The sequence below is a fragment of the Gossypium hirsutum genome, chromosome D08, assembly GCF_007990345.1.
Source record: "Gossypium hirsutum isolate 1008001.06 chromosome D08, Gossypium_hirsutum_v2.1, whole genome shotgun sequence".
NCBI lineage: Eukaryota > Viridiplantae > Streptophyta > Magnoliopsida > Malvales > Malvaceae > Gossypium > Gossypium hirsutum.
This window is the reverse complement of record NC_053444.1, coordinates 3,607,209-3,625,881: the sequence shown is the minus strand read 5'-3', so window position 1 is coordinate 3,625,881 and position 18,673 is coordinate 3,607,209. Positions and strand designations below refer to the sequence as shown.

Below are 18,673 nucleotides of genomic sequence, written 5' to 3'. Positions count from 1 at the left end.
CCTTATTTTAATACTGCAATCTCTTTTATACTAAAAAAGTTACATGTTTATATATGTATGTAATAATTAAATATCGAACTAGATAAATATTTTAGATACTAACAAGAAGCCGCAAGGAAAACCGCAAAAAGCGAAACGACGCCGAAAGAAGCCATAGTTTAAAATGAAAACTATTGAGAGATGAAACAAAGAGTTAGTTATATGATAACAAGCTGATGATATACAAAAAAATGGCATGCATTTGGCCATTTATAGCTGAATTTCTTGGAATTTTTTTAAACCTAATATTGCAGTAAAGTTATGACTTGGTAGGTGAAGATATACTTGCGAATTTTGTAGGAAGAGAAAAATCATATAGAAGATTTTGCACTATGCTTTATACGTCACCTATGGCTAGATAATAATAGCACAATTAATTTAGATATAGTTAGCATATATTAACATTTATTCTTTTTTTTGATAATTAATTGAAAATAATATTTTTACACAATAACTTGTAGGTAATAAAAAATTGCAAATAATTAGCTATTATTTTTATCCACACCTTTGTATTTTGCTCGTAAATTTAAAAAATAAACCCTAATTCATACGATTGAATTTTTTTTATTAATCTTTTTACCATACATAAGTTGTGGATTTAGTCCTTTTAGTTTTATCTGATCAATTTTAATTATTCTACTTTTTTAATTTGAAATTCTAGTACTTGCATGAACAATAGAAGTTAAATTTGTTAGATTAAGTTATGCTATTAGTCTCGTTGCTAGAATTAAGTGACCCAAATGCTTATTTAAATAAAATATTGTGGTAAAATAAAATAAAAGTAAAATCCCTATAGAATTATACTTCTTTTATTTTATTTTAAGAATAAGGTTTTTTAAACCTTATTAAACTCCATCTATTTGATATTATTTGAATAAGAAGTTTCACTCTTATTAGAATAAGGTTTACAAGCCTATAAATAGGCATAGTCTCCTATTAGAATAAAGTTTACAAGCCTATAAATAGGCATAGTCTACTCATCTTGTAATTAATTCGAATTCGACATAGTGAATTTTCTTCTCCTCTGCCCGTGGTTTTTTCCCAAAAGGGTTTCCACGTAAAATCTGTGTGTTATTTATTTTTTTCTATTTCTATTTTTTCTTTGCGATATATTGTCATTATCGACATTATATTTTCCACAAATTGGCATCCAAGCTTCTAGGTTGTTCATCTCAATCACGGTAATGACGTCTTTGAAGTACGAAATTCTGCTGTTGGATTGCAACACCAGATTTGCGTTGTGGCAGATAAAGATGCAAGCAGTTCTTGCATATATGGACTTAGAGGAAGCCCTACTAGAGGTAGATAAGATGCCTTCAACATTGACGGAAGAGGAGAAGAAGTGCAAGGATCGAAAGGCGTTAACACAGCTACATCTGCATTTGTGTAACGAAATTTTGCAGGATGTCATAAAGGAAAAGACTGCCGCTAGATTATGGAAGAGGTTGGAACAGATATGTATGTCGAAAACTCTAACTAGCAAGCTACATATGAAGCAGCGTCTTTATGCTCATCATTTCGAGGAAGGTGCATCTGTGCACGAACACTTAATAGTGTTTAAAGAAATTCTCTCAAACTTGGAGGCCATGGAGGTTTAGTATGATAAGGACGATCTAGGGTTGATTCTACTTTTTTTGTTGCTCCCGTCTTATTCAACCTTTAGAGATACGATTTTATATAGTCGCGAGTCTCTCACAGTTGATGAGGTTTATGATTCTTTAACCTCGTATGATAAGATGAAGCATCTTGTGGTTAAAATCGACTCTCAGGGAGAGGGTCTTATTGTTTGTAAGAGACAAGACCGGAATGCTGATAATGATCGTGGAAGGACACAGGAACGAAATCCTCGCAGTAAATCTAAGTGTAGATCGAAGTCTTCAAACAGAGGTAAAACTTGTAACTTTTGCAAGAAGAAAGGGCACATTAAATCTGAGTGCTATAAGCTATAGAACAAGATCAAAAGGGAGGCTGCGAATCAAAATGGAAAACAACTAGGAAATTCTGGTAAAGCTGATGTTGTAGAAGATTACAGCGATGGTGAACTTCTAGTCGCTTTTGTCAACAATTCCAAAGCGAGCGAGGAGTGGGTCCTTGATTCGGGTAGATTAAATTATGTTATCAATCTCATAGTATCGGTAAGTTGTGGGTTTAGTTCCTATTCTCAAATTAGATCATTTTTTGACTTTTGATATCTCTATCTTAACCCAAGCAGTAGCCGTTAAATCCATTAATTAAATCAAGCCTCTTTTGTGCGTATTATGTGGAAATGGCTAGCTGGCATGATATTATAACAGTAGTCGTTAAATCCATTAATTAAAGGATTGCATCGATAGCATATAAATTCGATGGATCGAAAATTAGAACCATGCATGTTCAATTGAAAAGATATGAAATTACGATACTTGAATGAAGTATAACATAAGTAAATAAGTTCTCTTTGACAACCTTTTTATTTGCCAATTTTTTGGATACAAAGTTTATCTTATAATATATGGCATTGTTGAAAGGCTTAAATTTAGAGTTTTCTGCTCGGATTTTTTTCTTCAGGCACAACATTTGTAGACACAAATGCCACCTTGAATGTTATGGGCTTGACAAGCTGGTGAGCAATCCTTTGCAGTTTTCGTCATCGCTGCATAGCGTCCACTGTTGCTGCAATGTTAGATGGTTGCTGCCCCGACACCAGCAAGCAACTACATTTTTTAGTTGTCAAGTCACAAAAACCACCATGTTTACAGAGGCCCAAACAGTCTATGTCACGAGTACATGCTTCTGAGTTTGATACACCTGCAAATTAAACAACAAATTTTTCATCATTTAAAAATTTTGTTAGTTATTTTATATTATCTATTATATATAATTAGTTTAAGACACATAGGATTTGAATCGCAACGATTGCAACCCCTCCCTTATTTTAATACTGCAATCGCTTTTATACTAAAAAAGTTACATGTATATATATGTATGTAATAATTAAATATCGAATTGGATAAATATTTTAGATACTAACAAGAAGCCACAAGCAAAACCGCAAAAAGAGAAACCACACCGAAAGAAGCCATAATTTAAAATGAAAGCTATTGAGAGATGAAACAAAGAGTTAGTTATATGATAACAAGCTGATGATATACAAAAAATGACATGCATTTCGCAATTTATAGCTGAATTTCTTGGAATTTTTTTAAACCTAATATTGCAGTAAAGTTATGACTTGGTAGGTGAAGATATACTTGCGAATTTTGTAGGAAGAGAAAAATCATATAGAAGATTTTGCACTATGCTTTATACGTCACCTATGGCAAGATAATAATAGCACAATTAATTTAGATATAGTTACCATATATTAACATTTTTCTTTTTTTTGATAATTAATTGAAAATAATATTTTTTATACAATAACTTGTAAGTAATAAAAAATTGCAAATAATTGGCTATTATTTTTATCCACACCTTAGTAATTGTGCTCGTAAACTTAAAATATAAACCCTAATTCATACGATTGAAATTTTTTTTATTAATCTTTTTACCATACATAAGTTGTGGATTTAGTCCTTTTAGTGTTATCTGATCAATTTTAATTATTCTACTTTTTTAATTTGAAATTCTAGTACTTGCATAAACAATAGAAGTTAAATTTGTTAGATTAAATTATGCTATTAGTCTCGTACTATGTGTTAGTTGTGGATTTAGTTCCTATTCTCTAATTAGATCATTTTTTGTTTTTATAATTTATATTTTTTTAACTTTTGCTGGAATAAGGTAAGTAGCCAATTGTTGATGCGTAATGTCAGTTAAACCCAACTATGGAGGAGGTATTGAAAAAAGAAATCAGTAACTGGTTGGATGTTTGTATTGTGTATGTTATCTCTGATAGTGAGAGAGTAAGTCCATCTCAATTTGTTTCTAATAAAGGTGGCACGATAGTTATCCTGAATATATCGACTCAATTAAATTATTTCCAAAGTCATAGAATTTTCTTTGGATTTAAATGCAGTCCGATTAAGCTTTTGTTGAGCTAGTAGAGGGACCAATCGGAAATATACAACTTGGCTCGAGTAATTACAATTATATCAAGATGCATCGTTCAAATGATTCACAAATTATTTAATCTTGGGGTCAGTCCACAAGAAGTACCATGATTGAAAACTCCTTATTGTATACTCTTTACGAAAGCAATTCATCCAACTGCTTTGTCCAATGACCTCGCCGTGTAACAATCCGATTTCCAGTGGTGTTGAAAATTATGGTTTAAGGACCATAATTCTGACATAATAATCTGTAACTAAATAAGATTTTTCTACTGCAAACTCAAGCATTTACAAAATATACAAATATATATATAAACAATGTTTTTATTAAATCGGTTAAGAAAGATTTGATTCAAATAAATAGGATATTTATATATCAAGAGCTAAGGACGTCTTTCCAAAGCAAACAATAAGAAAAAAAAAGAGGGCGTTAGGAGACCCTCTTGGCCCAACCTTAAACACTCTAAGATCCATTTCCATACCTGCTCCCATTTCGAGTAAAGAGATAGATAAATAGACACATCCCATTGCACTAATCGGAGGCGTCCGTAGTGACTGAGGGGGTCGAAGACCAAGAAGTGAATTACTTATTAGCCAAGCATTTTTTTAATGGCTAGATCCAATCTCCTAGTCTGTACGGAAAGGAAAAAGAATTTCATGTTCTTCCTTTCGAGAAGGGGGGATTAGGAAAATCTTATTGATTGCAGCTTTCTCTAGACCTCTAGGAACAACATGATAAAAAAAGCTCGAATGGAATGACCCCTCCGTCACCCCAGAGTGAAAGGGGCGATCTCGTAGTTCTTGGCCTATGAAGATACGTTGTTAGGTGCTCCATTTTACTTTTCCCATTGAGACCAAACCTAAACCTGTGCTCGAGAGATAATTGTCCATAAACTACTAAGGGATGTATGGATTATCGAGAAGAAAGGAGTTGTGGTGGTCCCTCTGGACCACCTAGATCCCACGAGTGAATAGAAAGTTGGATCTACATTGGATTTCACCTGAATTGCCTCATCTAACCTCTTGAAGAGAAGTTTGGTTTTAAACACCGATTCGAATAGGAGAAGTACGCCATGCTAATGTGCCTTGGATTATCCACATCTTAGGGTCAGGTATTGATGAGCACATTGAACTATCCATGTGGCTGAGCGCCCTCACCGCTCAGGCACAACGACGCAATTATCAAGGGTGTGCTCTACCAATAAGCTAATAGCCTTTCATGTGGGCTTGCCACTAGGTTTTCGAATGAACATACAGTAACATCTCTAGATCTGGCCATAACATCTAGGCCGGGTTTGGGGTGTTACACATATACTATCGACAATCATATGCATGTTATTATCAGTCTTGGTTTTAAATTATCATCCTTAAATCATCAAATTCAAACTACAATAATGATATCATTCACAACTTTAAGAAAATAATCAATAATCATAAACATATAAAGCACAAAATTATTCATCCATGTAAATATTTCATACCATCCTAATCTAGGACCTAATTGCATAATCTAGTTCTCTAGATGCCTTTAAAAATCTAATCAGGGACTAAATTGCATAAAATAAGTGAAAATAAGGAAAACTATAATTTTGAGTTTTCAGGGGCCACACGGCTGTGTGCCCAGCACATGTGTGTGGCCCCAGGCCATGTGTGAATAAAAAAGTGCAAGTGTAGGGGTCATACGGTCGTGTGCGAAGCGCGGATGTGAGGGAAAGCCAAAGGACATGGTCGTATGAGGGACCGTGTGATCCACAGAGGTAGACTGTGTAAACTGTTTAGTTTTAAATTTTAACCGGATTTTTCGTAAAAAGTCCCCCATCTTATTTTCCAGGGACCTTAAGTGACCACCCATGTTCAAGCTTGATCCAAACATCTACAAGGATCTTTTAATCGACAAAACACGATGATTATTGGTGGGTTTCCAAGATTCGAGGAGGCTTTTCGATAGAAATGTTTAAAGATTCAACAACGGGTTGATAAATCGGTTAAAGCTTGTTGCTTCCTAAAGATTGAAAAGTCCTAATTGATAGAGAACAAAATACTTACGGATTTTGATAGGGACTTGATGAGTAAGCGATGCAAGATCCAATGTTTTTTATGAATATAACACCCCCAACCTGTATCTCTCACCGGAACCGGGTTATGGAGCACTTCCAGAGATTACAGATCAAACAGACAGAAATCTCAAACATTTTTTATCATCAAAACAAGTCATCAAGGATCGTTTTAATCCAAATTATAAACTCTCAAAAATAGATCTTATAGCTTCATTTAAAATCAAACCACAAAATAACTAATATTTAGACACTCTAGGCACTTGCCGACACAAAGAAATAAACATCACCATATTTGAGTTCGGGATCGTTGTTGGATGCTGTATCAGCGATCAAACTTAAGTACTTAACTTGCGCACGGAAACAAAACCGTACACTGAGTAAAAACTCAGTGGTATTTCTATAATCCGAATATTTAAAAATAAAACAATAAAATATGTATAATAAAATTTCAAGCACAATTGAATATTTAAAACCACACGATACTCAATTATCATCACTTGCTATATATAATAGCTTTCCACATTCAATTCATGAGTATATAACTCGTGATTCCATGTATTTATAACGTATTTGATATTCTGTTTTCAATTCACTATCGTTTTTCACATTCTATTTTCAATTCACTATCTCATATTCTTATTCTTAGCCCAAAGTAGATTTTATAGAACACACAGGATATATGGAACAAATACAGAGGTGCATTATTATGCACTAATGAACAGAGAGCACTGAAGTGCTATACAGAGAGCACAGACGTGCTAATAAACGGAGAGCACAGACGTGCTAATAATCAGAGAGCGCGCTAAGGTTCCTTAATGGCGTGCCACTAATATCCCAGTAGTTCTAAATTTCATTTACTTGGGCATTAAAACTGAATTTTATACATATAAAAAAATAATCCAATTATCATATTTGCACAATTTCACATTTATACATATATATATTCATAATATATATATTCATAATATATATTCCAATTCAATTCAACCAATATAATTTCATAACATACCAAAAAAATCCATTTCAATTGTAAAACACAATAATCCTCACCTTAATCACTTACCATAACATTTAATCAAAATACAACAATTAATAATTAGATTCGGATTATAGAAATACAAATTAGGAATTCCGAGCTATTCCTCGTCGACTATATTTTTCCTCTTTTTGTCAAGAATTTCGGTACGACGCTAGTTACAAAATTAAAATAATTAAAAATCATCAATACAACACCATTCAATCTCACATTAACTATTTCAATTTTTACTCAATATTTGCTTAAATTCCAATTTAGTCCCTGAACCAAGACTAACTTTTATTCTCAAAACTAATTTCATATTTTCATTCCATTCCCACTTTAAACTAATTTCACTCTCTAGTTTCACCATAAATCCTTAATTTCAAAATTCTCTCAATTTAGTCCCTACTATTCAAAACTTATGTTTTATTTTACAAATCAACCCTTTACTAACTTCTAACTTGAGATTCAATCAATTTAACCCCTAATTCATCAATTAATCCAACATGAACAACATCTAAAAATTTACAAACTTTCAAAATTTCAACTTAAATCAAGTAGTATTTTGTTCTAGGATTCCAAAAACTCAAAAATTACAAGAAAAGGGATTAAATTGACTTACCAAATTAACTTTGAACTTTGAAACCCCAAATTTCCCTTTTTCTTTTTCTTTCTTTCTTTCTTTCTCCCCTGTTTTGTTTTTCAATTCTGTTTCTTTCCTTCTTTTCTATTCTTTTATTTCATTTACTTTATATATATATAATAATAATAATAATATAATATAACAACATACTTATTAATTAAATAACATAATATATAATATATATTTTAAATTAAAAAATATCTTAGATATTTCTTTTGTTATGCCGCCTCAATTTTAAAAAAGGAAAAATTCCCTATTTGGTCCTTTTAACTTTTCTTTAACATTTAATTAAACTTTTATCTCTATTGCAATTTAATCCTTTTTAATCAATTAACCATCGAAACGTTAAAATTTCTTAACGAAACTTTAATGCTACCCTAATGACACTCCGTAAATATTTATAAAAATATTTATGGCTGAGTTTATAATATCGAGGTCTCGATACCTTGTTTTGGACCCAATTTACCTAATAATTTCTTTTAAATCACAAAATTCACTAATTCAAAAATATTTCTAAAATCACGCTTAACTTATAATTATTAATTAATAGATTTTTCTAACTTTTTCATCGAATTTAGTGATCTCAAATCACTGTTCTGACACTACTAAAAATTGGGTTGTTACAACTCTTCCCCCCTTAAAAAAATTTCGTCCTCGAAATTTCTCACCTGATACAAGCTATTAAGCCAAATATTTCTTCCACCTTTTTAATTGAAGTCCATAAAAATTTAATCATAAATCATATTATTTCCGAACTCATATCGGAACTCATTTTAGAACTTGATACTATGTTTGAACTTAACTGAGTAGCTCTGATATTCTTCTATCATCACTTTTTCACTAGTAGTACAACTACTGAGAAATTTTTAGTAATCGTCTGTCGAAACATAACTGAGAAACCCGGGTTATCAAACTCTGACTGATGTTTTTGACGTGGTTGCATCTGTAACTTTGAATAGATATTTGTTTCCCTTTTTCCATAAAAGCGTCAAGCAATATCATTTTACACAACTACAATAACTTCAACAACCAGGACGACTTTATCCTATAATAATATTTCCTGATTAAAACTGACTTGATAGATATATCTTTGTATCAAGTGTTCTAAAATCTGAATTTTTCATTCTGACTGTCTGTCTATTTACCCATTGTTAAGTATGACTCCTATTTTCAGTCAAATTTGAAAAATAATCTTTTAGTTAAACTCTGTTTATTTGTTTCAGTCAAATACTGATTAGTTTAGATTATTTTATTATTATTTGACATATGAATTTAGCCTATAAATAAGCTCTTTTACAACCTTAGAAAAAACACCCATTAGATATTAGAACTCATAACACATTTAGAGAATTTTGTGTTTACGTTTTGAGGGTTCTTTGTTTTCGGGTTTTTGGGGTTTAGTTTTATCTCCATCTTTTGTACTCTTCGTTCTTTTGCCATTATAGTAAAATTATTTTTGCCCGTGGTTTTTATCCTCTTTGGAAGGGTTTTTCCACGTTAAATTTGTGTGTTCAATTTCTCAATTTATTCCGCTATTTTTGTTACTTGTTGCTTAATCGGGTATATCCCTAACAAGTGGTATCAGAGCTAGTTCAATTTTCATAGATAAACCCATTCAGATATGGCAACAACAAGGTTTGAAATTGAGAAGTTCGATGGTGAGACAAATTTCAATCTATGGCAAGTTCGGATGATGGCAATTCTAGTTCAATCCGGCTTGAAAAAGGTTGTTACCGGGAAAAAGCTTGATAATCTAAATAAAACAGAATGGGAAGAGCATGATGAAAAGGCCTTGTCTGCAATCCAGTTGTGCCTCGCGAATACGGTATTACATGAGGTATTGATGGAGAAGACCTCATCCACCTTGTGGAAAAGGTTAGAAACTCTTTATGCGACTAAGTCTCTGGCTAACCGTTTAGTGTTGAAACAACGTCTATTTACGTTTCGCATGAACGAAGGTGAGCTTCTTAGAGATCACATCAGTCAATTCATTACTCTTTTAAATGATTTAAAGAACGCTGAGGTTCGTATTGATGATGAAGATCAAGCTATGCTATTATTGTGCTCTTTACCCCCTTCATACAAGTCTTTCAGGGAGACCCTAATTTATGGCAGAGACAAACTCTCGTTCGAAGATGTAAAGGGTCATTTGTTGAGTAGAGAAAAACTCGACAATGAGCTTCATTTGGATAGCAAGGCAGATAGGCAAGCTTCCATTTTGATAGCGTCAAAGAAACGAGACAAAAGGTGTCTATTGTAAAAAGTTAGGTCACGTCAAAGCAGATTGTTATAAACTGCGAAATAAAAGAGCTAGTGAGAGTAACGAGGAAGATGTAGCTGGTGCTAATTTGATCGATGAAAGCGGTGATGATTTCTTGTTAGTGTCAACGAGCGATAACTCCAAGCTCACGTCCGTGTGGATCCTAGATTCGGGATGTTCTTTCCACATGTGTCCCAATAGAGAATGGTTTTCTATATACAGTTCGGTTGAAGGTGGAGTTGTGTGCATGGGAAACGATTCATCTAGTAAGGTAATTGGTATTGGTACTGTTAAAATTAGGATACACAATGGGACGATTAGGACACTCTCAAATGTCAGGTATGTACCTGATTTACGAAAGAATCTCATCTCCTTGAGTATTTTAAACTTGAAAGGGTACAGAATTAACATCGAGTCAAGCGGCATTGAAGTATCTCGTGGAGCTCTCGTTTTGTTAAAAGGTAAAAGAACTGGCAGTCTTTATATTCTGGAAGGTTCTACAGTGACCGGTGAAATCAGACGTCCCTCGTCCGTTACAGAGTCGAAGTCAACTCGTTTGGAGCGGAGGCAACTTGTTCTTAGGAAGGAAAAATGTATGATCGTTTCGTTGAAGAGAGGTTCTCTTTTGGATGCAAGTTTTAAAAAGTTAGGACACTGTGTTCGTGAAAATCAGACCCGAGTTAGCTTTGATTTGGCAGTGTACAAGTCGAAGGCTAGAAGTCTTCCAATTTCTAATCATATATTCGACTCAGTTAATTCCCTGCATAGTTCAAGATAGGCTCGTGGCGGGCTTTGGCAAAGATGGCGTTGTGGAAATATGAGCCAAGGTGGAGATTTGTTAAGTATGACTCATATTTTCAGTCAAATTTGAGAAATAATCTTTTAGTTAAACTCTGTTTATTTGTTTCAGTCAAATACTGATTACTTTAGATTATTTTATTATTATTTGACATATGAATTTAGCCTATAAATAGGCTCTTTTACAACCTTAGAAAAGACACCCATTAGATATTAGAACTCATAACACATTTAGAGAATTTTGTGTTTACGTTTTGAGGGTTCTTTGTTTTTGGGTTTTTGGGGTTTAGTTTTATCTCCATCTTTTGTACTCTTCGTTCTTTTGCCATTATAGTAAAATTATCTTTGCCCGTGGTTTTTTATCCTCTTTGGAGGGGTTTTTCCACGTTAAATTTATATGTTCAATTTCTCAATTTATTCCGCTATTTTTGTTACTTGTTGCTTAATCGGGTCGATCCCTAACACCCATGAATGCACAAAATTTATTCCTGGACCTGAGAATAAACTCAAATGCAGAACAACCAGTTGCCTATGGATTATCCTTCATCCTTTATTGTAGCAGAGCCATCTCCTGCAATCTATGAACCTGGACCCAAACCATCTTATCTAATACCTTCGAACGAAGATCCTGGAAACCCAACCAGCCATAAGAAAGAAGATAATTTAAACCCATTGTGAAGACCCAAAATGTATTGATTCCATCACTGATTATAACTCAATTAGCTTTTCAATAAATAACCCACTCTGATTAGAACAACTGAGTCGATTTTATCCACCAAATGATAACATTTCAGAATAATACATTCTTCTTGTTTTCAAAACATTCCAGTTATACCATATTCTATAATCCTCTCGGAATATCAACCGAAAATTACCAGAAACTGCATTAACTCAAACGAATTATGACATTCCATTATTGACTTGTTGACATAATTCAGGATTACCTGAGAAGTGAAAACCAAAATACAAGTTTGAGCTCAACCTTCCAACATCTACTCATTTGCCGATGTCAACCCTTGTCACAAGAACTAGAAAGAGATTATATGTTATAAAGCTATTTCAATTATAATAATTGAAGCTTTGAACAACACCAAAGTCACAACCATTAGATAGATTAAAAACTATAGTGCTATAATAGGATCGACGTTCCAACCATATAGATAAAACAATATCTCAACATCAATAGTGAACTCCAAAATAGATGAAGAAAGTTGAAAGTAGTCCCAATAACAACTAGTGCAGTAATACAACTTCTATAATCTGAGATCCATATCACTGCGCTCCTATGATCGATCTAGAATTTATAATAGTAATAAAGATAATTACCTCCGGCCAATGAATATCTTTTACAGATGAACCATGGTTAATAAATAAGATTAGACCATAGGAATAATAAGAAAACCGAGATAATAAAATCCAAGATGTGAAGCTATACTGAATTTTCGAGAATAAAAATCACATTGAATGATAAAAAGATTGATGATATCCAAAAGAAGAATATTGCTTCTACGCACTAGAAATAGTTGTGATAAAGACAATGTAAATTGCTTATATATAATTTAGAGCATCAACCAATAGAAATAGAAAATAACTTCATATCAGTCTTATCATCAAGTCTTCTATCGAACATAATGGATTAGAAAACCAAAGAAAGATAGAGGAATCCCAATCATAAATTAACCAGACTAATAATAATTTTGTCTAACATTATGATTAGCCAACCTTGTTATATGATAAAAAATCACATCTGAATATGAATTATTACATATACCTCTGAGAATAAATGAACATATAGAATACCGAGAAGAAATCGTTGTAAGATATCCGACTATAACAACTGCATTCAGTTATGTTTACAATTTTCAATACTATCCCACTAACTACTAAAGTCGTCAATGATCTCACATTATCCCAATCACTAAACAAAATCAATTAAAAAGAAATTTTGATTAACCCGTTCTTTAAATTCCATACCCGAATAAGTCGATTACTCGTGAATAACTTTTTCCTTACTAATGACATTGCGTATCCCGAATAATCTTTAGAAAAAATCTGATATATTTTCTAGAACTCTCTTTACTTGTTATCCCATCCTCAGCTCTGACCGCACCATTATTCATTCAATTATTGAACTCTTCAATTTCACACTTGTAAACTTAATGAATATAAATCTTGTAAATTCCATTGTACAGGTAAGGGGGTGAAGGTCGTAAAGCCTCAAAATTTGACTCTCATATATACACACGTATAACATAACATTTATCATCAACATAATCATCATAATCATTTGATATTTTCAATTATAAAATAGAAACAAACAAATATATCAGCATCCAATCCCAACTCAATTCGACTTAATTATGGCATGTACTTCTAAACTCAATTCTAAACTCGATTTAGCCCGATAATCGATTAAACCTGCAAAGCTCTGATACCACTAAATGTAACACCCCTAACCCGTGTCTCTCGCCAGAATCAGCTTATGGAGCATTACCAGAGATTACAGATTAAACAGACAGAAATCTCAAACATTTTATATCATCAAAACAAGTCATCAAGCATCGTTTTAATCCAAATTATAAATTCTCAAAAATACCTCTTATAACTTCATTTACAATCAAATCATAAAATAACTAATATTTAGACACTCTAGGAACTTGCCGACACAAAGAAATATACATCACCATATTTGAGTTCGGGTTTGTTGTTGGATGCTGAATCAGCGATCAAACTTAAATACTTAACCTGCGCAAGGAAACAAAACCGTATGCGAGTAAAAACTCAGTGGAATTTCTATAATCTGAATATTTAAAAATAAAATAATAAAATATGTATAATAAAATGTCAAGCACATTTGAATATTTAAAACCATACGATACTCAATTATCATCACTTGCTATATATAATAGCTTTCCACATTCAATTCATGAGTATATAACTCGTGATTCCATGTATTTATAACGTATTTCATATTCTGTTTTCAATTCACTATCGTTTTTCACGTTCTATTTTCAATTCACTATCTCATATTCTTATTCTTAGCCCAAAGTAGATTTTATAGAACACACCTGATATACAGAACAAATACATAGGTGCATTATTATGTACTAATGAACAGAGAGCACTGAAGTGCTATACAGAGAGCACAGATGTGCTAAACGGAGAGCAGTGACGTGCTAATAATCAAAGAGCGCGCTAAGGTTCCTTAATGGCGTGCCACTAATATCCCAATAGTTCTAAATTCCATCTACTTGGGCATTAAAACTGAATTTTATACATATAAAAAAATAATCCAATTATCATATTTGCACAATTTCACATTTATACATATATATATTCATAATATATATATTCCAATTCAATTCAACCAATATAATTTCATAACATACCAAAAAAAATCCATTTCAATTGTAAAACACAATAATTCTCACCTTAATCACTTACCATAACATTTAATCAAAATACAACAATTAATAATTAGATTCGGATTATAGAAATACAAATTAGGAATTCCGAGCTATTCCTCGTCGACTATATTTTTCCTCTTTTTGTAGAGAATTCAGGTACGACGCTAGCTACGAAATTAAAATAATTAAAAATCATCAACACAACACCATTCAATCTCACATTAAATATTTCAATTTTTACTCAATATTTGCTTAAATTCTAATTTAGTCCCTGAACCAAGACTAACTTTTATTCTCAAAACTAATTTCATATTTTCATTCCATTCCCACTTTAAACTAATTTCACTCTCTAATTTCACTAAAAATCCTTAATTTCAAAATTCTCTCAATTTAGTCCCTACTATTCAAAACTTATGTTTTATTTTACAAATCAACCCTTTACTAACTTCTAACTTGAGATTCAATCAATTTAACCCCTAATTCATCAATTAATCCAACATGAACAACATCTAAAAATTTACAAACTTTCAAAATTTCAACTTAAATCAAGTAGTATTTTGTTCTAAGATTCCAAAAACTCAAAAATTACAAGAAAAGGGATTAAATTGACTTACCAAATTAACTTTGAACTTTGAAACCCCAAATTTCCCTTTTTCTTTTTCTTTCTTTCTTTCTCTCCTGTTTCGTTTTTCTATTCTGTTTCTTTCCTTCTTTTCAATTCTTTTATTTCATTTACTTTATATATATAATAATAATATAATATAACAACATACTTATTAATTAAATAACATAATATATAATATATTTTAAATTAAAAAATATCTTAGATATTTCTTTTGTTATGCCGCCTCAATTTTAGAAAAAGGCATAATTCCCTATTTGGTCCTTTTAACTTTTCTTTAATATTTAATTAAACTTTTAACTCTATTGTAATTTAATCCTTTTTAATCAATTAACCATCGAAATGTTAAAATTTCTTAACGAAACTTTAATACTACCCTAATGACACTCCGTAAATATTTATAAAAATATTTACGGCTCAGTTTATAATATCGAGGTCTCGATACCTTGTTTTGGACCCAATTTACCTAATAATTTCTTTTAAATCACAAAATTCACTAATTCAAAAATATTTCTAAAATCACGCTTAACTTATAATTATCAATTAATAAATTTTTCTAACCTTTTCATCGAATTTTGTGATCTCAAATCACAATTCTGACACTACTGAAAATTGGGCTGTTACAATGAAGAAGAGAGATCAGAGCTTGATTGCAAATATTCAAGAATTCAAAAAATTTCCAGTAACAAGGTTTTGAGAACAAGTTTGTAACAGGAGTTTTCTGAGGTTATATGAAAATAAGAGTTAGGGTATGGTTTTTATTTGCTATAATAACAAATAAGAATTTTAGTTATTAGGGAGAGTCTTTTACAGAATTGGGTTGGGCAAAGGTTTGGGATCTTATTGGGCAATTAGCCCATCCGTGAAGAATACCATTAAAGTAGGATGGCCAATGTGGATTGTCTCTTTTGGAAATGGGAGGAAGAAATAACAAAGAATGTAATTTAAGAGGCGTGAACTTTGGTTCTCTATACTTTCTACCAAGCTCTTAACCACTAGACTAGGATTCAATTCATGATAATTTTATAAGAATCTAACCTCCTATTGTTTGGGATGTTACAAGTATCCCCTCCCTAAGAAATTTTGTCCTTGAAATTTTACCTGTTTCGAATGAGTGGGGATACTGTTGACGAAATGAATCTTCTATTTCCCACGTAGCTTCCGCAACACCATGGTTTCACCACAACACTTTTACTAATGGAATTTGTTTTCTTATTAGAACATTTACATCTTTTTAAAGAATTCTAGCGGGTTCTTCTTCGAAGGACAAATCAGGTCTTATCTCGATTTCTTTGATGGGCACAATATACGATATGTCAGAACGGTAACGTCTTAGCATGGAAACATGGAAGACGTCAAGGATACGATCTAGTTTAGATGGTAATTTGAGTTGATAACCCACATGACCAACTCTATTGAGGATTTGGTACGAACCTATGAAGCAACGATCGAGTTTCCCTTTTTGGGCGCCGACACCATGTTCCATAATCCTTAGTGTTGCCTGGGTTACCGCATCCTCACCCAAAGTATATGAATAGTATATAAATTCGAAGGATCGAAAATTAAAACCATGCATGTTATATTGAAAAGATATGAAATTACGATACTTGAACGTAGTATAACAAAACTAAATTAATTCGCTTTAACAACCTTTTTATTCACTAATCATTTATTTGCAAATTTTTTGGATACAAAGTTTATCTTATAATATATGACATTGTTGAAAGGCTTAACAAGCTTGAATGTTATGGGCTTAACAAGCTGGTGGGCAATCCTTTGCAGTTTTCGTCATCGCTGCATAGCGTCCACTGTTGCTGCAATGTTAGATGGTAGCTGCCCCGACACCGGCAAGCAACTACATTTTTTAGTTGTCAAGTCACAAAAACCACCATGTTTACACTGGCCCAAACAGTCTATGTCACGAGTGCATGCTTCTGAGTTTGATACACCTGCAAATTAAACAACAAAATTTTCATTATTTAAACATTTTGTTAGTTATTTTATATTAGATATTATATATAATTAGTTTAAAACACATAGGATTTGAATCGCAACGATTGCAAACCCTCCTTTATTTTCATATCGCAATCTCTTTTATACTAAAAAAGTTACATGTATATATGTATGTAATAATTAAATGTCGAACTGGATAAATATTCTAGATACTAACAAAAAGCCACAAGCAAGACCGCAAAAAGAGAAACCACGCCGAAAGAAGCCATAGTTTAAAATGAAAGCTATTGAGAGATGAAACAAAGAGTTAGTTATATGATAACAAGCTGATTATATACAAAAAAATGACATGCATTTGGCCATTTATAGCTGAATTTCTTGGAATTTTTGAAACTAAATATTGCAGTAAAGTTATGACTTGGTAGGTAAAGATATACTTGCCAATTTTGTAGGAAGAGAAAAATCATATAGAAGATTTTGCACTATGCTTTATACGTCACCTAAGGCAAGATAATAATAGCACAATTAATTTAGATATAGTTACCATATATTAACATTTTTCTCTTTTTGATAATTAATTGAAAATAATATTTTTATACAATAACTTGTAGGTAATAAAAAATTACAAATAATTGGCTATTATTTTTATCCACACCTTAGTAATTGTGCTCGTAAACTTAAAAAATAAACCCTAATTAATACGATTGAAATTTTTTTAATTAATCTTTTTACTAGAAATAAGTTGTGGATTTAGTCCTTTTAGTTTTATCTGATCAATTTTAATTATTCTACTTTTTTAATTTGAAATTCTAGTACTTGCATAAACAATAGAAGTTAAATTTGTCAGATTAAATTATGCTATTAATCTCGTACTATGTGTTAGTTGTGGATTTAGTTCCTATTCTCTAATTAGATCGTTTTTTGTTTTTATAATTTATAGTTTTTTTAACTTTTGCTAGAATAAGGTAAGAAGCCAATTGTTGATGCGTAATGTCGGTTAAACCCAACTATGGAGGAGGTAGTGAAAAAAGAAATCACTAAATGGTTGGATGTTTGTATTGTGTATGTTATCTCTGATAGTAAGAGAGTAAGTCCACCTAAATGTGTTTCTAATAAAGGTGGCACAATAGTTATCCTGAATAAATCGACTCAATTAAATTATTTCCAAAGTCATAGAATTTTCTTTTGATTCAAATGCAGTCCGATTGAGCTTTTGTTGAGCTAGCAGAGGGACCAATCGGACATTTACAATTAGGCTCGAGTAAATGCAATTATGTCCAGAAGCTTTATCCAGACAATTCACAAGTTACTTAATCTTGAAGCCAGTCCACATGTAGTACCATGATTGAAAACTCCTTATTGTTTACTCTTTATGAAAGCAATTCTTCCAACTACTTTGTCAAATGACCTCATATGATATCATTGAATCCTTTGAGTTAGATTCATTCACTCAATAAAATCATATTTTATCTTATCGTCATCGTTGTGTCTTCTTACTTGTTAATATGATCATTGTCAACTAATGCCTGTGACAAATTATTTGTTCGAGAACAAGCAACCCCGTGGCCAAATCCATTTTTATCAATCCAAACAATATCAATAAGAGGATATCGTTAACTCTTAGTCGAGCTATGAATTTCATTGTTGCTAGTAAAGCAAAGCCAAACACAAGTCATGTACCCAACATATTGGCTATTGACTCGGTCATGTTAAGAGCATAAGCCTACACTAATATCAAAGCACATAAGTTGCATACCCATGGTTAGTGACTTACTCAGGATTTAGGTAAGTCACACCATGAACGTCACAAGTGAATTGATCCAACTTAGGTCCAGTCTAATTTCTCAT

General features: G+C 32.0%; 1 long non-coding RNA gene across 1 annotated transcript; it reads right to left on the bottom strand.

The window, feature by feature from the left end:
* Positions 1-16,508: 16,508 nt before the first annotated feature.
* On the bottom strand, positions 16,509-17,161 carry LOC107937432 (uncharacterized). Its single transcript, XR_001694667.2, has 2 exons — positions 17,043-17,161; positions 16,509-16,821 (listed from the first exon to the last, which is right to left on the bottom strand). It is a non-coding gene; the product is annotated as an uncharacterized lncRNA (long non-coding RNA).
* Positions 17,162-18,673: the final 1,512 nt, after the last annotated feature.